We start from the raw sequence: 18,948 nt of genomic DNA, 5'->3' as shown, positions 1-18,948 counted from the left end.
CTTGTGTGGAGAGCTATTTAGATACAGCTAATAGAAAAAACTGAAAACAATCAGATTGTCTTCTCTGGGGCTTCAGCAATGTCCTGAGTAGAGCCAGGAGCCATTTCCTCTCACACCGGATTTACAGTGTGAACCGTCTCCTCCAGATTCGCACCTGAGTACTTTTTTTAAAAAGAAGAGCGATTTGAAAACACTGAAGAGAAGGAATGTGCTGGTGGCCCCTCCCTTCCGCCTTGGCTCAGCAATTATCACACATACCCAGCCAGGATGCATGAATAAAGCAAGTCAATTCCTTCTTCTCCTCAAAAGGATTAAAACCCACATTTCTTGCCTCCCTGGAGACTGCAGACTACCTTGGTGGGAGGGGACCCTTTCTAGAATTTGAGCTAAAGCTAGGCTGCTGTGCAGAAATGAATTAAAATTATTCTATAGACAAGCGAGCCTGACGGCAGCTTAGCAATGCGGAGCTCAGCTGGCAGCAGGGAAACCTGCTTCCATGTGCCTTAGCCTGTGGATTGCTGTGTACCTTGTCTAAAGGCTGATTTGTGTAGCAACAGTTTCCTCAAGCTGTGCTTTGAAAGAAACCAGGGTAGCTGCTGCTGCGTTTTTGTACGAAGCCTGATGCAATGAGGTAGGTGCTGAGGAGAAAGGTCTTTGTGGAAACCCACCGAGTTTCTGGGTGCTGCTTAGGGTTACATGTCTCCTTGGTACTCAGCTGAGCAGGTTTATCAAAACTCAGGTATTTGGAGATGGGCACGAGCACAGTTTGAGGTTACGGTGTAGATGGACCATGGTTCTGAGAATCGCGGTTTTGGAGTTAAGCACCTACGTCCCATTTGCACCTTAGGCATCTAAATTGCTGGGATTCTGTCCCCCAGTACTATGGAGCACAATCCCATTGCCACTCAGTGGGAACTATGCTCCTAAATCGCTGAAGTGCTTCTCAAAATCCCACTCCAAATTTGAATATGCAAATTGCATTTTGTTAATTGTTAAGAGTGAATGGGCCTCTGTGTCCTTCTGCAGTCAGATCCAGGACTTGTACTGATACAGCTGTGCGAGCGCTCCAACAGGAACTGTTGCACGTACATTCTGAGAAAAGCCTTTCTGCGGACCTGAGCAAAAGCAATCTTTTCCACAGAAACTGTAGATCATGTTGGTGCAAATTCAAAACCAAAAAACAATTGGTCTTGCATGTGTGTTTTTTAACAGCAGGTGATTCCTCTCACCTTTTCCTTCTATTTCTCTGTGGAAAACATACTTTTTTTTTCTCTTCAGTTTGTTTAGTCAAAAAACCAATTTTGTGTTGTGAAACAGGGTGTCATGGGAAAGTTTAGTTCTCCCTTATATCTTCCACTCAATCCTAATACCTCATTTCTAAATGCTCGCCTGTCACGGATTGCAAAATCAATTATTAACAGTGCAGTCTTGTACAGACAACATGCTGTAACGCCTTCATTTGTGTTTTGAATAAATCTATTTATTCCATGGGAAAAAATGGGCTTACATTTGAAGCTCTAATAAATGACAAAACCCTATAAACACAACATATATATATATGCTGGTTACTGATGTGAAAGAACTTCATGTGTACTGTAGCTATATGTATCAAATATTAAATGACTCAACAATAAGCGTTCCAAAGTAGAGACAATTACCACGCTACCTGCAGTAGCTTTGAAGAAGCAAGACAATGTGAGGGATTAAGCATATCCTGCATGGACCACATGTCAGAACACACAGTTTTCTAATACAGTCAGTTACAGGTCAAGTTAAATTAGCAGCCTGAGTATGATGTCTTGCCTTCATGCTTATCCATCTCTGAAGAGATCCTCTGGGTTATGTACAAGATGGCTGTCAAATTTCCTGAGCTGATTAAGACCTCTCACTTTTCCATGGCAAGGACGCCACAAAATCCAGGACAAGAGTGTTAAATATTCAGAAGAGGCTGCAGAGAATGTGGGTTAGGGAAAGACTATGCTGGGTTTTGACAGTTAGCAATCGCTTTCTTACCACCCTTCCTTTTCCTCCCATTTGCTGTATTTTTTCAATGTGCTTCATATGAAGTGCTAAGCATTTCAGAAAAAATGTTTGCAAAGTGCACAGAGACCTCCCAGTCCCAATTTGAATATTTTGAAAATAAAACCATAGCCAGCTTCCATCTCTTCTGTAACTATATTTGCAGGGATGTGACCGTTGTCTCAGGCCCTCTCTTTTTATTGCACATGCCAGAGTTATATTGAAAGAAAACAGGTGGGTGAATAGTACCACGATTAATCATGGTTCAATTGTGCTATGATATTATCTGTAGGCATATCAGATGTACACTATATTTATATGCAACAACACTCACTCATACATTATGAATTCTGTGGAGAAGCAGCCATATGACCAGGAGAAAGTAGCATTTTTAGAAACTGTAACTAGCACAGAGAGTCAAATGTGGGCTATTTGCAGTACAGCCTGGGTGAGGTGGCAAAAGAGGCAGAATTCATGATGAATGAATTGGATATCACTGCCCAAATCAAGACAGCTGAGATTTCTATTTTCTTGCTTGGAGAGGAGCCCCTTCTCAGTGTCTGCAAGATCACAGAGCTTGCCGCTAAATGCATTAAAAGCAAAGAGATCAATCTGAGAGAGCTTAGGGATGGGTATTGCTTCAGGAGCAGCAGCCCTCGGCTTGCCCCAACCCCATCACCCCCAGACTCCCCATCCTTGTTCCTGCAATACAGCCGTACTAAAGTGGCGAGCCGCACGGCTCCACACCAGCCCCACAGTTGAGGAGAAATAACCTCCCCTGCCTTCGCACCTCGGGGTGCGAGCACCACTAAACATCACTCCAGCTGACCGGGATCTCTGGGCACATCTCTTTCAGTTGAAGAGCAGCACGGAACAGCGCCGCTTTTGCCTCGCAGAGCTTCAAACTGCCCGAGTGCCCGTGAAATCCCTGAAAAATCCTGAAAAGAGCTGAAATCACGGCAGAGCTACGTCCCTTCGCCGAGCCCTTCAAAGACGCCCGAGATCCTGGCAAAGCCCCCGCTGGGGTTTGGCTCTGGGCAGCTTCTGAAGGGCAGCGGGGCGACGCTCTCTGTAACTTCAGTCGCAGTTTAGTTTCGAAGCGGCGAGCGACGGTCCCCCCCTCCCCCGGCGGCCGGGGCGGCGGGGTCGAGGCGGGGCGGCGGCGGGCGGGGGCGCCGCGGGCGGCGGGGAAGCGCCGCCGGCCCCCGGGCACGGCAGGAGGGTGAAGGCACCGCGCCGGGCAAGGATTTCCTGGGTTTTAAGTGCCAAGGGGCTTCTTTGTCTTTACCGGCAAAGGCGTCAGGGGGTCACCTCCCTCTGTGCAGGAAGGATTTGTAGAAGTTAAACCGCTGTGTTTCGTCCTTCCCTCTGTAGCAGCGGAAAGAAGGCGCTCCGCGCTGCTGCCCTTCTGGGTTTCCCCGGCTACCGCAGAGGTGGGCCTTTTTACTTCCCCCCAACCTCTTCTCAACAGTAACGTAAAGGAACAGTGTGTCCTGCAGCTCCTTCGGCCCTGTGAAGTGCTGAAATGCAAAAGACTCATTTCTGACAGTCATTTCTCTTCTTGTGCTCCCTGGGTTTGTCATTAATGACGGCTATTTTTTCCCAAAGCATTAGTTTTCAAATGAAATTGTGGTTTTACCGACTCTACTCATATCATCATTCTAGTACCCTCAAAGGTACCCCCAAAGGGTTAACGCTGAATCTAGTTGCTTTACACCCTGGGTCGTTGGTAGGGTTTGGGGAATTTGATTTTTTTTTTTTTTGGTGGAAAAGAAGGGGAAATAATTGTTACAGAGAGAAAAATCACAATCAAAACAGATATGTAAATACTGCATCGTGACAGTAACTCTTAAGGGAAACTAGAGGGCAGACTTCTAAAATACTTCAAGCTCTGTAAAGATGCAGATAGGTACCTCGTAGGCTTCCCAAAAAAATGTTAAGTGCCTAACTCCTAGGGGGTTTGCATGTTTAACCAGCTAAATGCTTTCAAAATACTGTCCTGAGATGGCTCAGGAAGCCTATTGCATAAAAATAATAGTCATTGCTGTGTGTCAGCAGCCAAGCAGCTCCTATTGTAAGTCTGCTAATTATTATACCCAATATAACTGAGTTGCCATTTCCTTATCCCTCCCTTTGTCTCAAAGTTGTTGTGTCATGAATTGTGTGTTATTGTGTATTAGAAATCTCTTTGGACTGGACAGGGGTTTTTTATTATTATTACATGGGTGAGTATTGCTTAGCATCTGCATGGGGCTTGGCTTCTGACCCGTTCACTGTGGGATGTTTACAAAGACCCTTGCAGTGGCAGAGAAAAATGGAGAGAAGTGAACCCTCATGGTCAAATCGCCAAGGAGGAAATGAAATTAATAGAAAATTTATTTGGATTTTCTTTTTTTTTAAACTTTTCATGGTCCAGTCTTCAAGTCTGGGGGAGATGGGGCATACAGTATAATTTTTAGGACTTGGAGTTGTCAAAATGAACCTTGAAGGGCAACATTAAAGTGTTTGGCATCACACACCTGAATGAAGGTTGAGATCAATGCAGCAGGAGATTGAGATGAGGCAGAGGCTGTGGAACCAGTTTGGACATGCCAATTTTAAGTTATATTGCAGAGCTGGGCCCTGCCCTCAGCTGGACCACAATGGTGCAGGAATAGCTGGGGTTAAACCATACTATTTAGAGTTTAAAAAATAGAGTATTTCTCCACTGATTTGAGAAACTAACCGTCTCTAGCAACTTCTGGACGTTAGGAGTGTTGAGCAGGAATTAGGGTTTCTGAGTCTGGCAGACCTGAAGTTGTCGGCCCTTGGAAGCCGCCGGCAAAGAGCTGCACCAGCCTCTTGGCAGGCTGCCGGGAGCCAGCACGGGGGGGCTGATAAGAAACTGCCCAGATCAGTCATGCTCAATGTTCCATGTTGCATCAGGAGAATTGCTGAAAGCAAGATGTTTCCATAAAAAGTTACACTTTCAAAGCATAAACCTTTCCCAGTGGAGAAATGTTCCATCAGAAAGTGTTGGACCAGTTTGACTCTTGGCATACTCTAAGGTACAAAAGCTCATTGCATTTTAAACAAACTTCAGCAGCCTCAGCCCATGCCAACTCTCAAGCAACAAATCAAGCAAACTTGGCTTTTTCTCCCGTAATTATCCAACCTAATAATTCTCTTGTCATTTTCCCCTTTTGCTTCACTGAAGGAAGAAAAGTTGTGTTTGCAGTACACCAAGATGCTGTTTGCTTCTAGTTTCATTGGCCTGGAATTTGAAATTCGTAAACAGTCATGATATAAATATATAAAGCTTTAATCCCAAATTATGTATGTACAAACGGCATCAAAATTCAATTACCTTCAGGACACACATGATTGGACTTTGTTTTATAAACCATTATTTTGACATAGTCCTTTCTAAAACCAGCATGAAATGCACATTTTCTTCAGGGAGAAATGAAAGACAAAGTCTGCCTTGCCAAGGTTTGAACACATGGCTTTTGAAAGTCTAACAAGTTAACACCTGATGCTCAGACCCTTCCCCTCAAACATTAAAGTTGCATAAGAGATGGAGACTATTTGCAATGAAAAATGAATGGCAGAGCTAGCATCCTTGAGGATATGTGAATTCTGAAGAATAAGGAAATAAAAATGTTCAAACAATGTTGAAGTCTGGTAGGAACTGAAAAATCAGGCAGTATGGAAGCTAAGAGGGAGTGTTTATGTGTTTGTCGGTGCAGATGAATTAACATACTGTACAGCCTGCCTTATATTGTGTTACCTGAAAACTATGATTTATAACAATTTTCCCCTGACCATCTCATATCTGCAAAATTATGTATGGTTACAAAACTAACACAGTAATGCTGATTCATCTTTTGTACATACCAGTGCATCTCTGAAGTAACCTACCTCACTTTAAGTATAGGGGAGAGAGAATTTGGTACCTATATCTTAACTTTTGAATATGAGTAACCACTATTAGGCTATGTGTTCAGTCTTAACTGATTAACTGATGCTTATGTGAGTCATTTATCAACTTAATATTGTTTTAACATGTGGTTTTTAGCATTCAGTTCCTCAAATTTTTTTGAAAAGGAAAAAACCATTGACTCCACAAATGTCAGTAGGCAACAAAGACCAATGGTACTTTAGAAATGCCATGAGTGAGGGCACGTACTTGTGGACTCCATAGGAATCGGCAGCGTGCCAGATATTTCACTTTCTGCAGCCTTTGCCCCCACAACTCTACCATCTCCTGCAAAATAAAAACTCAGAATCTCTTGCTTACAATTTTTTATTTAAAAAATACAAATGATTTTTTTAACCCTTCTCAGCATGTGAAAACCATGCAAATACCAAGCAGTGTTGCTTACCACTGGGCATGCGTCTCTGGAGAAAATGCCAGCTTATCAGGAGTATCAAGTGGCAGCCAGCAGGACAATAACAAAAGACATGAGCATTCAGGTGTGAAATCAGGGAACCTTTCCAGCAGCAGCATTTTGCTGTGTGATATGTTGCATTCAGATTTGTGAGAAAGTTTGGTACATAATTTAGAGTAAAGCTTTAATATTTGATCGGAGAGCTAGCACCAAATGAAGTGCCAGCGTAAAAGAAGTGCGAGGCAAGTGCCTTCCTCCAGAATCTCTTTCGTGTAGTAAAACAACTTAATTGAAAATCATTGTTCATCATTTAATTATGTAGCACAGTTACACATTTTAGAGTTCATATGGCATGAAACAGCATGATCTTGAGGGTGATAACCCACTCCTACAAAGGCTTTTATTGCACTGTTTGAGGGACTACAATAAGACTGCTGAAAGGATTCAACAGGAAGAGTCTTTACCCTACCATAAAAATGTCAGTAAAAATAAAGACACCTTTCTCCAAATTTCAGCCTCCCAAAATCAGCTGTTTTTCTAGAAAAACGAAGCTGGGTGGCCTGAATTTTCACAGAAAGCACAGAACATCTGGGGATTTTCAATGTCCTGAGAAAGAATCAAAATTTTAAAACTAAATCAGGTACTTTTTGTGAGAAGCTGTGTTTTGTTAGTTTTCCAGCTTCCTGTCCACCCCGAATAACAAATAACATTTCTAAGTACTTCCAACACCTGTTGTTCAGTGGCTTCAAACCCTTGACGCTATGGGTCCGGTGCAGACACAGGCCATTAAGATTGTTACCAAATGTTACAGTCCAAGCTACTGACTGAGGATTGACAAGGCTGCGAGATGCCACATCAAACGTCCTCCTTCACTGCCAGCACAGTTCCTGGCGGTGGCTGGCCCATGCAGCTGTCTGTGGGTCGCTCTGAGCTGAGTGCCTGGCCAAGGCACACGCAAGGCTGGCGGGGTGAAGCTTCCACCGGAATGAATGGGACTGCCACGAGAGCAGGCAGCAAGGTTTTGAGAAGTGCAAAACGCCTTTGGTCCCCCTGCTTGTGCTGCCCTACGTGGGACATGAGAGGGTTTGACCTTTCGGAGCCGTTGTGCTTGCGGTGGGTTAGCTCACGATCCAGTCTGAAGGCTGTGGCCCCCACACTCATAAGTCACTTTTGAAACAATGCAGGAATTCTGATTTTAGCTTTATAGTAACTCGACCGTGTTTAATCCAGGTTACACAGCGCGATACCAGCCATTGTGTTCTTGCCTCTCGTACTTTAGCTGCAGACACCTGTGAGGCATTTCCCCCCAAGTTATCCCTGTGGTGGGCTACCAAGCGCTGACTGTAGGGAGTCTCTGCAGCAAGAGCACTCATCATCATATACATTTTCTCCTGGCTGGAAACTTTGCTTTCAGAGACACATGCCGGTTGAGAAACCCCAGTCATACAATTAACTCTCAGCAGGTGCATTTCATATTGCATCAATGAGCGCTTCCTTACAGAGCCTTCATCACTCTCAGTACCACGAAGATGTCCCGTTGTTTTAAATGTCACAGCTTTTTTGGACTTTTTCTTTCAGCAGCTGATTTTTATTGCTGCTTTTTTCTGTACTGAATATTTTATCAATCATTGTTTTATTTCTAATAGTGCTTAGCCTGGCCCCTTCTGTACATATCTTTGTCCTGTAGACATCAAAATTACCAGTCCATAAGGGGACCTAGCAACATCTTTTCATTTTCACGGTGCACCACCACCCAGGTGCATTTCTACCGGTTATTTTTTGCTGTGGGCCTGCAAGCTGCTAAGTGGTTTTGGTTATCATTGGAGAAATCAATAGGATTTGTAGCACCTTGAAGGAGGTAATAAGCACTTTGCAGGATCAGCTTTTAGGCCTTGGCTTCCTCACTGATGAATTTGCTATGACAATAATTCCCGAAGTTTCACCATGTCTGTTAGCCTTTGTATTGAGAATCTGAGTTGCTATTATGGGGAATGAAAATGAAATAAAACTAAATTGTCCTGGAAATCCCCTTCTAATCTCAGTGCCATAAATTTTTTACTACTTAAGCTCTTCAAGTCATCTGGCTTCATTAACAGACTATTTGGGTGTACTTGCTAATACGATCAGGATGACACCTTAAAAAGGGGACCAAGCCCTTGAGTGATACCTACACTAGGAATCAAATGCTTGTTAAAGCAGAGGTGGTATAGGTGAATAAGAATAGCTTAACATGAACTCAGAGAACGGTTTGCCCCCATATTGATTAATAATTGCAAAGAATAATAATTATAGGCACACATCTGTATGAACTTAGCAGGGCTTAGTAAAGTGCCACAGAGGAAAAACCTTTTTTTTTCCCTTCATGAGGCAGTAATTTAAAAGGTAGTAAGTACTGCAGCATAGTTCTTATTAACAGAGGTAGAAAGAACCACTGCAACTCCTCATCAACAACTTTAATCACAGCGTTTGGTATATACTGCTCAGTCTTTGCTTCCCATTACAAATCACAAATGACCTCATACACTTCCAAAGCAATTGAAGATGGATCTGCAAAACCTTTTTACAGGGATGACACTTTAGGTTATAAGAAGTTGGAGGGAAAACGTTAATGAAAAGCAGAAAATTGAAATGAAAACTTGAATTTAATGTGAGGTAAATGTATGTTACGGCCACTGTTCTTTAAGACATGTAAACTGGGGAGAGAAAACGTTAAGGGTAGCTCCAGAAAAAGTGATAGCAGCAGTAGCAATACCAATAACAGAAAGTATGTCAGAGTTTGCATAGGTTTTTTTGTAATGCCTTTTTGAAGTGTTATGCATAGTCAGTCCTTAAAAATTCAGTCTCTTTATGAACTGCTCAGATATGATAAACTTCAAGATATGCTTTCCCAACTTTAAGAAACTGTTGATTTTTATCCCTATAAACAATATATTTATACCAGTGTCTGTAGTGAATCCATAAGCTAAAAAACTGTGCTCATTAAGGTGCTACTTCATCGAAATGGTAACTAGCAGCCCATCACATAGTTTTAGGCAGCTTTCTGATCTCAGCCAAGAGATGCCCAAACAAAAGAAAAAAAAAAGACTCATAAGACTGAGGAGATAGATAGAAAAGTTCAGAACACATTTCCATGCTCTAGAGAGTGCAACGTTTGTAACACGTTACAAATCCTAAAGCTTTTGAATTAGTACTAGTTGGGAACTAGAGACATTTGTTATGGGAAGAAGTTCTTTCTTTTTCACTGGAAATGCTGAAGTCTGAGGGGTTTTATTCACTTTTGAAACTGCTACTAGTTGCAACATCTTGGACTGTTAGGAACCACATATGATAGCATTTGGGTCATCTACGTCTGCGTTCCACTTACCGAGAAAAAAAGAAAGGCAGTATAACTCACGTCAAGTATCATGGCTTTATGGACATTAGGTCTTTTCAGAGAACAAAAATTTAGAATTCATGTTCTTTAAGAAATTTTGGGAAAAGATTGATTCTGATTCAGAAAGAAAATAAGAGGTTTTGCTTCTCAAGAGAAAGAAATTCTAAGGAGAAATAATCCAGAAAAAATAGAAATATTTCAGTATGACTTTTCCCAAGTGTTTCAGCAGCCTTTACTCTTGGGAGCTCTCCTGGGAGCGTCCTGGAAAGTGATGGCAAACTGAGGACTTGCCAGGTGTGTCGTGGCTGCCCCGAAGTTCCTCACTCTGGACATGGAGCCTGGGACGTCTAAGGGCTCCAGCTCCACCTAAGGTTTCCAGGGCTGCCTGACCCCTTATGGCAAATCCACAGCTGGAAGCTTGGAGATACCAGAACCCAGGGTCAGTCCAGAATTTCTAGGGGTTTCAGAGCCTCGCCTTAGAATTCAGAGCCCTGAAGTCCCTAGACAAAAGTAAGAAAGACTCCCACAGGTTCCCAACTGTTGGACCCTGCCCTGCAGAACATGGCTTGGGCCCTCTGAGACCTGCCACCTCTGCTTGGCTCTCTGGTCCACGGCAGGGAAGGAGGTTTGAGAAAAGAAAAAAAATCTAACTTGAGAAAAACTTCAAGATGTTATACCTTGAGTGAGCTAGCTGCACTGTTGTCTTCTCAGGATGAGAAGATGCCTGCAGCTGGATAAGTGAAGAACAAGTCTCTTGCCTGAAAAATTTATAGTGGAATTTTTCGTTTTGAATAACAAATATCCTAGAGACCAGCTGAACCATCCAAATCATTGGATTTTACTGTAGTTACATGGTTAATCCAATGACAACTAATGGGAAATATTGGTCCTTCAGGGAACTGATAGATTTCTGTGCTTACACAATACTTAGTAATTTGCTTTAGAAAGTTAAAAAATATCTGACGTATAGAATGTAAAGAAGCCAAGCTGCTGCTTCACCTGGCTTCAACCAGGAGTCTGTGCACAAGCCTCACCATGAATGATATTCACACATATGATTTGTTCATGTTCTCTTGTTCATGCTTATTGACTCTCTGGAAACCACTTGCATAAATCAGCTGCTGTGCTCAAGTAGTTGCAATCTCCAAATATCTAAGGGAACAACCTAGCAACCATGCACAGTTTAATACTACTGCACTGAGCCAAAAATCCTCCAAAGAAAGAGCTTCAGACACATACTGATATCTTATCTGGTTTTTTACCACTTAAACTGTTATGGCAGCCATTAGGTCAGTGCAACGCCATTCTTCTTAATTGTGTTATGTCAGCTAAGTATCCAATTTATACCTTTCAAAAATGCCCCAGATTTGTTCCTTATTTGGCAGGAGATAAATCTGCTGCCATAACATATTGATCTGAAAGATCTCCATTCGATAGCTGTCACTTGAGAGCCACTGGACTAAATTGTCTCTCTTTTGCAAGTTCCTCTGCTGACAAAGCTTTGTGTCAGTGTAGGTAACAAATTTTGACAGCAGTATAACACAAGGAATGTTTTCACTTGACTGGTTTTTTGTCTTAAATAAAAAGGTCTATTGCGGTTGACTAGACATGCTGTTACACAGTACTTAATTGCAGCTCCCTTGTGCGTGCACTACCGAACCACAAACAGTGGAAAGGGTCAAAACTGTCCTTAGTTCCCCATGTCATACTGTCTGAAGACAGATGTAAATTAATTTGAGGAACAACATATGTATGAGAAAGTGAGCATATGGCTTTCAATAACTTCTTCATGGTGAAGATAAGCAAAATTCACTATCAAAAAGATGATTTTTGTATTTCAGTGGAAAAGACATCTTTTTTGTCTAACATTCTTTGTCAGACAAATCTAAAGAATAAAAGTTCTGACATTTTTTGTTTTGAAACTCTGTGTATATGTGTATGCACAACCTGAATCTCCATTTTTAGCTGCTTCTCCACATATTTCATTTGACTGTAGGTAAAGTGCAAAAAAAAAATAGGACAAATTATTTAATCTTTCCAGTATTTCACAGAATCACAGAATGGTTGAGGTTGAAAGGGACCTCTGGATGTCATCTGGTCCAGCCCCGCTGCTGAAGTAGGGCCACCTAGAGCTGGCTGCCCAGGACCATGCCCAGAAAATACAAATGAGAGCAAATATGTTCTAAAAGATATATGAGAGATGCTTAGATATATGAGAGTTGCTATTACTATCCTGACAGAAACAAATGTGTTGAAATAATTTGCAAAAAGCGTGCAAGAAAGCATAGTTTAATTTAAAGTAGGCTTTTTCATTTAGTCAACCAGCTACCACTGGGAGGGAGTCAAAGGATGAACTCCCCTTTGCAACCTAAACCCTCTCTCTGACATCCCATCACAGTATTAATACGCTAACCTGGAGCACATTTGACTTCCTACTGCTTCTTCCACTGTCTGTGTGGACAATGATTCCGATAAGATATAAATATTAAAGTAGTTGCACAAGAGAAGATGATCTTAGCAAGTGGTGCCCACTGAAAGGAAGTGAGGGCAGATGAATTAGAGCAGATCCCTTGACACTTCAGGTTACTGCCTAAGAAAGGACAAGGCTTTTACCAGACGTGTAGCAGAATTAGGGAGTCAAAGGAGATAGTCCAGCTTTATTTCACATTCCCAATTCACTAGAGCAATCAAAAAAGACAAGTCCCTCGACTTACCTTTTTCCCAAGTTTTTCCTTCTGAAGATCAGTGTGTTTGTAATTCTAGGCTAATTCTGCTCCAGACTAACAAAAGTTCATGAACTCTGTCCCCTTCTTACCTTACTGAAACTGATACCCTTTTTATTCCCAGGGGGCTATTTGCTAGGAATGACCAGATGTCATTTAAAAGTTTTGGGAACAAAACTCTTTCCTAGGTCTCCTAACTCCATAGAAAGTCATTACCTTCATTTCCCACTTGCACTTTTAAAGAGGTATTTTTTTACCCTTTTAATCACTTTTTTCCAATCGGTGCAAAATTTTCTCCAAGCAGCCATACCTGTTGTCCATGTGCAATGCCCACGGTATGTAATGAATGCTTTCAGTTGATTATAATCTTTAGAGTTTGCACGATTTAAATCATGCTTCACAGCTTGGTTAAACAGCATTGTAAAGAAAAGACCCAGTTCTCCAACAGTAACCCCCTTGTCCACTCCCAAATAGAGGGCTTCTTGCTGCCTTTTCCTAAATGTTGCATGTATGACTGTGATAGTGGTGAGTAAGAGATCTATAAATGGGTTCTGGTGAGGAGTAAACATCATGTGGTCGTTCACTTTGGAAGCTTGTTGAGTGGGAGGCATTTACTGAACCTTGTTGCACTTGCTATAATCGCTGATTTTCTATGAAGTGCTAATAGGATATGCCTGTTTTCTCCTTTGTAAAGTTACTTCTTATGAAACAGGCTGCCTTAACAGAATCTTAGGGTTAAATATATAAGGCTGGAAACTGTTCAAATGAAGACAAATTTTATTTAGCCCTCAGGTGATTCATGCACGGTCTTTAATTATATAATATTAGCACTGAATGTGGTCATTTTATTGCATATATGGAGATACAGCCAAAATCTGGATTCATTTCATGCTTCATCTTCTTTCAGCTAACGTGTTGTATAAGAACAGAAAATACTGACAGTTGGAATTACTGGTGCTTTTTTTAGAGTAAATCTTTTATCTGCTTGCTGTTAACCAGTTTAGGCATATTTTCAGGGAATAAAAGAGAGATGCAACATTAAAAACTGTAATTTTGAAGAAGAAAAAAAGCGAAATTTTGCAATTCATTAATTTATTTAGATTTATTTTTGAAGTTGCATCTATGTTGAATAGCACATAAATTAAATCATTTCTTACATAAAAATAGCCATTGCTTTTTCCTGTGGTTAGAAAACTCGGGCACCCAATCTTTTTTGTCCCAGAAGCTAACACTGGCATCACACCGACTGCAATCACAGCCCTGCAGATTCTCAGACAGGGAACGGAGAAAGTCTTGAGGGCTGAAAAACCCTCTAATTCCATGATTCAAAAAAGCTCCTAAGCATGTGCTTATGTCCATCCTTAATCAGGACAACATTTAAGCATTTGCTGTCAAGTACATCCTTTTCTGTTTTCTTTAAAATGGCAGAGTGTTGTTCAGTATAATAAGGTTGATTGGAGTGGCAAGGGAGGCTCTGGTAGATAAGCTGCAGCAGCTGAAAGAATAACCAGGGAACATAACTGTGAGGATTATTAATGTACCATAAGCAACCTGTTTTTGAGTTTACAGACTCCCATTGATCTCTGGAGGAGTTTGGGCTCTAAAAATAATGTGCCTTTGGGAGCTGGCAGAGAGAGAATTGGAGCCGGCCGGAGGGAGGTCTGAGTGGATTGGAGCATCACGGGGAGATAATAGAGGGTCCGCTGAATGCAAGGGGAGTTCAGGTAGCAATTATAAGCAACCAAAGAGCAGAGAGTACACCTGAGAGAAAGATAATATTATTAGCAGGTGTTAAAATAGCACTACTTGCAAGCAGTGTTCTTTAGACAAAATTTGAGAACAGTGGGCTTGATTTTCCTCAGCACCTGAGCACTGAGGCAAGGTTTATCATCGTGGCAATTTGGTTGCTCCTGCATTTGGATGGCAAGTGGCAGGATTCTTGGGCGCTATAGTATTTTTTTTGCTGCTCCTGCTAATTAACTAGTCTTGTAGATGCATGGCCTCCTAAAAGACTGGGTTTCCTTTGACTAGAGCTCCATGTCTCAGTTGTGACTGGGAAAACTGGAGACAGCAGATCTTTTGGTGGATCCACTGCCTAGTGAGAGTCCTGTGCCATGGGAGGGGGAAGAAGAGAGGTGCTTGCTCAGCTGGATGGGATATGATCCCAGTTGGGACCTTTTAGCCCTGAGGTCATAAAGGTATTGAGTGATATTAATATTGATTTCAGCAGGAGCTGGGTGTCAAACGTCTGGGATATATGAGGAAATGAAGGGAGGACAAAGGAGTATTTGAAGAAATAGATCATGTGGCTAAAAGTAATCCCAGCAGCCAGATTACTTGGATTATTAGCAACACAGTAATAGAGTATGTAACGCCTTGTTGTTTTAGTTTGTAAACTCACTGACAGTTCTACAGCAAAGCAGGGGCAAGCAGGGACCTTGCACCAGGCCCACGAATCCACCCTGGCCCTCGTGAGTGGAGGACAGCTTCCCTCGGGACAACCAAAGGCTTTTTCCAGACTCACAGACTGTCTGAGGCTTGAGAGCACCTCTGGAGACTGTCCAGTCCAACCCCTTCTCAGGACAGGGTCATTGCCCAGGGCCATGTCCAGTCGGGTTTTGAATATCTCCAAGCATGGAGATGCCACAACCTCTCTGGGCAGCCTGTGCCAGTGTTTGACCACCCTGACAGTAAAAGAAGTTCTGTTTCCTGTTTAGATGAAATTCCCTATATTTCAATTTGTGCCTGTTGTCTTCTGTCCTGTCACTGGGCACCACTGAGGAAACTCTGGCTCCATCTTCTTTGTACACTTATCACCAAGATCCCTTGGGGCTTGGTGTGTGCAGCACAGGACGGCTGGTATTAGGAGCTCAGGAAATAAGGAAAGGCTAAACTACTTGTAGAAGATAAGCATGGAGCTCCCACGCAGGGCAGATGTCTCCTCCAGGATGACACCTGCAGGAAACACAGCCTTACCATCTAAGATGCTGAATCTGCTAGAAAGGTATAAAAAATACCATGTAATCCTAAAAACCAGAATGCCAAATTACAGCTGTTCTTCATGCCACAAACCTGCCCACGATGCGTTTGGAGGCAGAACCTGACGTTGGCCTCTTTCAGCAGAAGGATCAGAAAACACTTGTGACACCGAGGACCACATTATGCTCAGGTGTGCCTGCTGCGCTCTGCACTCTCTCTCCTGATCTTGGGCTTGAGCGCTCGAGTTTAATCACAGCCAGCAATGTTTTATCCACCCACCACTGGAAACCAGTCACCTTGTGATATTCAGGAACAGGCACAGAACAGTTTGAAAGAGAAAGCAGAATACTCGACTGAAACACATGGAGAGCGTGTGTAGGCAGGTGGTAATTATATAGGACAGGATTACACGTGCGTGCGTATCCTGGGGAGCCATCAAACACAGCCTTAAAGTTGGATTTTGTTTTTGAGATCAGAAAGATAAGTACCTAAAATTACCTGATTGGAAGGAAATTTCAGCTGAAACAGAACAGTACATTGCTTACTGAATGAGGCTACGAGATGATTACGTTGTTTGATTGCTAATGGCCACAGAGCATGTTAATAGCACTACGTGTGGCTTTATGACCTCTTTCCTGTGGACAATGACACCCCCTCACTTTTTTTCAAGTCAAGTTAATTAACTTTTGACTTCTTTATTCGAAAGTCGCCAACACTTTCAAGCAGTTAGTGTAAGCCATGCAGGGTTTCTCTTAATAGCACCTCTTTTCTCCAGGGAAGTGTTTCTTCTGAAAGCTAAGCAATTCCAGCCTTTTGAATGTCCCTCCAATATTTGTCCAAATGTGTACAGCCTACACACGTTCAGGAGCACAGCAAAAGCTCACTTCTTTATGTAACACATCATGAAATATAGAAGGTTGTCATTTTTTTCTCTGTCCTGTCGCTTTTTCTCTACTTTCTAAGCATTTGTTAAAGGTTCATGAGTGCAAAGAAATTTACCAAAAATAGAGATATTCCTCCACCTCAAATACTTACATCTTAGCTGATTAAACATATATGCTGGGAAAGTTAGTGTCTTAAACTTTTGAAAGTTAATTGCACAACCTGTTTTCCTCAGTACTGAGCTGTCTGGAACCACTAATATCAACAGCAACCACTGATATCTCTTAGCTTCAAAGAGAACAGGACTAGACCCTATGCTGGGCTTCAAATTAGCTGTGGCTATGAAGGAAAGAGTCACTGTAGACAGGTCAATGGAAATTGTTAATCTTTCCCCAGACAGCAGCTAAACACCCCCCCACCTCGCTTTACATAAGTAAATAAATTAACTCCAGTGGGATTTATACAAACAGCACAGAAAATACTACGCTACCATGTCTGGAATACTGTCTTCAGTGCTGGTCGGTCATGAAAATTAAAGCAGAAATAGGGGAGGAGTGGAGTTGTGACAAAAATAGTTACAGGAACAGATACACTACCAAAAGAAGAGAGGCTGAAAATCCCTGGGACTGCTCAGTTTGGACAGGAGACGAAGGAGATTCACTACCAGTAAGGACTCTAATGGGCAGAACAGAGAAAGCAAGGGAAGTGGATAATCAAAGCAGCTGAAAAAAAATATTTAAAAAATAATATATATACATATATGTATATACCAGTAAGTAGTATTTACTGTTAAAATTAAATACTATTTTGATTTTTGTCCAATTGATGCATCCCTACTACCTGCAGCGTGGCCACGCTGCTGTGCCATAGTGCAGGATTTGCCGCCTGTGCCTGCTGAAGCAGTGCCAGGGCTTCCCTGGGGATGGATCCCAGGGTCTGTGTAGGGCTGGACCCTGCTCGCCCGAGGGCAGGGGCAGCCCAGGAGCCTCCTGTGCCCTGCCTGCAAAACTCAGGGCTTTAAAGCCCTGAGCTCTTAACAGAGTCATGAAGTTTCATCAGACAGCGATTTGGAGTGTGGGTGGAAAAAGCTAGTGGATCAAAAAGATTTGTTTCACACTCACTCTGTATTCCCCAAGCTTGGGTGTAAACAAGTACACTCAGTGAAAGCAAAATTGCAGGTGTGGGGAATATACTCCCCCTCACAACTTACAGGTACTTTTCTGTATGCTCTCAAAATACCTGTGAGTGCACTGATAAATGATTAATTTCTGGTCTTGTATTTATCACACAGGTCTGACAGGAGAAACCAAATGGATTCCAATGAATGGAGATAATTTAAAATATTTTATATATTTGTATGAAGACTATGAACTTCCTAACTCTGCAATACCCCATAGGAAGCATCTTCTTTGTACATTTCTATCAACACTTTCTTGTTGTCCATTTTGTTTAACATAGGAAAGTACTGCTGAAATAAAACAGAACACGGCAACTAGCAATGAATGTGTATATATTCAGCAATGATTTTGACCTGAGAACAGGGAATAGTGTAATTTGAAGTTTGAGCAAAAGTAGAATAAATACTTTTTAAAAAAAAAAAATCATTATTGGCAATTAATTTGGTTTCTTTCCTTTTGAAAAAAAAATCAATATGGACAAAAGAGTTTTAAAATGATTTGACAAAATGCAGAATAAATGAGGAATGTAACGTCTAATTTCCTGTTGTGTACTCCTGGTTATAGAACAGGAATCATGCATCGTGTAATAAAGGAAATGAAAATATTAAAAGGGATGGTCTTTCTGGTGAGTTTAGCTAAATTCTTCTTTTGTTGTAGAGCCAAGTATTTCTTTTTCTTGAGAATCTAAAATGCACTGGTGTTCTGATATTTATACGTCACCTTTACTTGTACAATGAGAATACAAAATGTGAGCTAGCTGACAGAAAATCTGCAACCTTTATTCAAATAAACAGGTCATCGGGCTTGATGGAACATGCTCCTGAATATAGGTTGAAGGATCACTATCTTCAAAAGCCCAAATAAAAAGGGAACATTGAAATACTGATGCTGAGCAAAAATCATGTATGATCATACCCACTGTTACATACGACGACTAATCCCTGACACTTCTTTTATACAGGCTGTACATAAATGAAGACTGCTCGATGCATATTCTATTTTTGCAAATGAGATCGTATTGTTAGAGAAATTTAATACACTGTGTCTCCTTGGTCTCTCTCGTGTTCTTTACTGTGAAGGGATAATAGGAGCTGTTTTGTAATAATACTCTTCTACTGTTGATTGAAACTGTTCTTACTGTTGATTGAAACTGTTCTACATGCTCTGAAACTCTCTGCCTGGCTCTTGTTTATTCAATTAAAATAAAGATAATTATTCTGGTTAGAAAACAGATTTCAAGTTGAATATTACCAACAATGACATCCATTTAATTCTTGTTTGCTCCATCAGAAAACACAAAAGCTAACTGGCAATATTTTTGTATTTTAAGTTATTACATATATTTGCATGGCTTTGTACAGGAAATTAGAAAGAAGCCCTACTCGCTGCAGCTCAATTAAAAGGACATTCTTGTATTTTTTACT

The 18,948-nt window shown here is 41.6% G+C and overlaps 1 protein-coding gene across 1 annotated transcript in view; it reads left to right on the top strand.

Annotated features, from left to right (window-relative positions):
• The window catches only part of SMPX (small muscle protein X-linked), a 42,801-nt gene extending 24,054 nt beyond the window's left edge, over positions 1 to 18,747 (top strand). The window contains exon 5 of the mRNA XM_050915260.1: positions 17,638 to 18,747. The gene's annotated coding sequence lies outside the window, so the exon portion shown is untranslated. The remainder of the gene's footprint in view (positions 1 to 17,637) is intronic.
• Positions 18,748 to 18,948: the final 201 nt, after the last annotated feature.

Source organism: Gymnogyps californianus, chromosome 1 (assembly GCF_018139145.2).
Source record: "Gymnogyps californianus isolate 813 chromosome 1, ASM1813914v2, whole genome shotgun sequence".
NCBI lineage: Eukaryota > Metazoa > Chordata > Aves > Accipitriformes > Cathartidae > Gymnogyps > Gymnogyps californianus.
Note: the sequence above shows the minus strand (reverse complement) of the source record. Positions and strands in the feature narration are given on the sequence as shown.